This window comes from Balaenoptera acutorostrata, chromosome 15 (genome assembly GCF_949987535.1).
Source record: "Balaenoptera acutorostrata chromosome 15, mBalAcu1.1, whole genome shotgun sequence".
Lineage (NCBI taxonomy): Eukaryota > Metazoa > Chordata > Mammalia > Artiodactyla > Balaenopteridae > Balaenoptera > Balaenoptera acutorostrata.
The window spans coordinates 75,857,301-75,860,508 of NC_080078.1; the positions used below are offsets into that span (position 1 = coordinate 75,857,301).

The 3,208-nt window shown below is 45.1% G+C and overlaps 1 pseudogene; it reads right to left on the minus strand.

Annotated features, from left to right (window-relative positions):
- Nucleotides 1-1,583: 1,583 nt before the first annotated feature.
- LOC103009813 (protein FAM161A-like) lies at nucleotides 1,584-2,994 on the minus strand (annotated as a pseudogene).
- Between the last annotated feature and the right edge of the window lie 214 nt (nucleotides 2,995-3,208).

A 3,208-nucleotide genomic window follows, 5' to 3' on the forward strand; every position in this document is an offset into this window, starting at 1 on the left:
AAGGGTCCAGTCAAAACATCCCCGTGTGGGATTGATGCCATTCTAATGGACTCCAGATGTCCCCTGGCCTCGGGGTCCCAGTGACCTGAAGGAGGGAGGAAGGTCCTGGGGGAAGAGACATGGTGGATTTAGAACCCAAAGAGGCATCTTTATCACCCCAATTTCTTTCTGGTGGAGAAGTTTGGGGGACTCCCTCACCCTGCCCTGCTCACAAGACCCTGTTGATCTCTTCCCTCAGTGGTCTCTACAACCCCCTTCTCTTGAGTTTATTCATCCGACCAAAGGAAATACCCAGCCTGGGGGGTTAGGATTCTACTCAGAATCAGAGCCGAGGGTGACTTCCTGCTGACCAGGCCGAGCTGGAGGTCTGAGTCTCTGCCAAAGCCAGCCAGTGTGGGAGAGAGAATTGTGTAAGGAGCTGGGGGTGAGGGGCAGGGGGCTAGTTATGGATGGTGGGGGCCAGAGAGAAGTATCAGAGCCCAGAAAGAAGATACCACACTGGGGGTTGGAAAGGCGACCCCAGAAATGGCTCTATTGGTAATGATTTTAAAGATTACTGTTCGAAATCACTATTTAAATACCTCTTCACTCACTCTTCCATTTAAATACCTGAGCTGGCCCCAACTCTCTCTCTCCCAGGCCTCATTTCCTGCCACACTGCCCATCACCCACTGAGCTCCAGCGACACTCGGTCTGTTTGCTGTTCCTCCAATGGGACAAAGATCGCCCTGCCTCCCGGCCTTTGCAGCTGCTGGTTCCACCGCCTGGAGAGCCCTTTCCTTAACCGTCTCCAAGGCTGGCTTGCTTTATTTGGATGTCATTCCCCAGCGCCGCTTTCCCTGTCCTGCGTAGAATGCCTACCTTTTCCCCATCTCATTCTTCTATCTCTTAAATTGTTTCATCGTTTTTTCATAGCACTTCTCTACCTGCTATTAGATGGTGTATTTCATTGTCTGTTTATTCATTTATTTTTCCATGTCTCTCCGAGCTAGGCTGTACGTGCCACACAGGGACTGCGTCTTGTTCGCTGCTTTGTCTCCAGCACTTAGATCACTCACAAGGGACCTGGCACTCACAAGGTGCTCAGTCAATGTTTCTTGAACAACCACTGTGCTAATACATTCTTTTTTTTTTTTTTACAATTTAAAAATATTTACTGATTCATGCTTTCTAGAACGTTTTTTTCAAACAATTCACAAAAGGCCAATACTCCCCTCTGCTCTCAATGTTAAGCAATTTTTTCCACCCAAAATGATGAAATAATGTATATTCTTATACCTAATCAGTTTGTGACAGCTGTGATTCTCAAACACTTTTTAAAAATAGAAGTAAGATCAAAGTTGCAAACAGACCATAGGTAGTGATTTTAAAAACTGAATAGACAAAGCCTGACTCTAACTGACCAAGTCACCCATCAGCTGGATTCGGCCTTTTCGGGCTACATGAGGATTTTGCTCAAGAGACCTGCGCGTGTCAGACGGGTTCCCATAGATGTCCTTAACACCACAAGCGCAGCTTCTGACCCCCGATGCTGCCAATAACAGCAGGGGCACAGAGAGGAGACCCTGCTGACTGATTCAGTTTTATTCTTCAACACAATTCTCCTCTCCACTCCCTTCATCGCCTTCACCTGTTTCCTTGCAAGAATCTTGGCTGTTGGTATCAGTAAGATAATTTTCTTCCCCATCCTCTCTCTCTTCTATTTTTTCTTCTTCATTAACGCTTTCTTTATCTTCAGTGAAACTTTTCATCTTTTGATTGCTGAAGTACTCAAATATGTTTCCACTTTGGCCTTTCTCTGAAACAAACTCATCAGATATTCCTAGCGCCTTTAAGGTGTTAGAATAATGCTTTTCTGCTGCCATTCTTGCATTTTTCTGAGCAACTCTTTCAAATAGCAGCGGCCTGTTTTTTAATTTTTCTTCTCTTTCTTCTAGTTCTCGTCGGTAGTCTCTCATCCTTTCCTTTTCACTCTTTCTTGTGGCTTGTTCTCTTCCCCTGGAGGACACCGTGGGCATGGAAGGGTTGAAGCTACAAGGCACAGGCTTTGTGCATTTGTACTTCTTACTGGTGACCTGCACCTTGGAGACAGATAAGGCCAACGTGTTTCTTTTAAATTTTCTTCATCTGCTTCAGTATCTGCCAAGATTTTCTCTCTTTTAGTGGATGCATGTGAGGCTGCATGAAGGTCAGATGATTCACAGAGCGTCAGGGGTTTTGGACGCTTCTGTTCTGAGTGATGTTTCTGATATCTCTCAGGAAATTCTTCAGAATCAGCAGCCTGGCACCTAAACTCGTGTTTACACTTGGACTTTTCAGCCTGTTCAGGACACTTGGGCTTCCTTGTAGCATAACGTCTGCGAGCTAGACTACAAGGCAGAGGGGATGAATTCTGTAAAAAGTCGTGGGTTCTCTGCTGCGTCCTAATGTTTCTACAGAGCTCTTCTTCCGTTAACTTGCCATTGATAGTTGAACCACAAGTAGATCAAGGTGTAGGTCTGGCTTTAAATCGGTTTGTTTTCTTTTTAGACTTAAAAAAGTCTTTCAGCTGCTTTTCCCAAATTGCTTGCTTCTGTTCCTCCCTTGCAATAAACTCAAACGGCTTTTGCGAGGCCAAAAGAGCTTCTTTGTTTTTCTCCTTCATAGACCTCCTCCGTTCTTCATTTTGCTTGACTGTATCATGATACAGGGGGAGAAAGACGAACGCAGGAACTGGGTTGGTTCGGAAGTTTTTCTTACACTCTGATTCTTCTTGTTTTTTGAGCAGTTTGCGTGCCATTTCAATATCTGATTTAGATTTCATGTTCTCTTTTCTTCTGCTCTCTAAACATCATTTGAAAAGGCTCAGGTACTGTAATCTTTGGCACCCATTCTTTTGGCTTCCTTTTTTTTTTTTTTTTCAAGTGCTGGCAAGTCAGCATCTTCAAACTGAATATAATCTTCAACAGAGAAGTTTGTCCACATGTTGCTGATGAGCTCCTTAGCATAGGTCATTAGCTAATACATTCTTGATGTAAAAATATTTAAATAACCCATCAGATCAGACTCGCACCCTTGGGAGAGTTGAGCCGCCCCCAATGCCGCTCCTGGACTGCCCCAGTGCCTGCCCTCCCCCACCCTACGTCGCTAGAGTCAGGAGCAGGTGACTGTCTCTCTGTGATGCAGCATGTCTGATACAAAGGGCCTGAGAGCTGGGAGCATGTCTCAT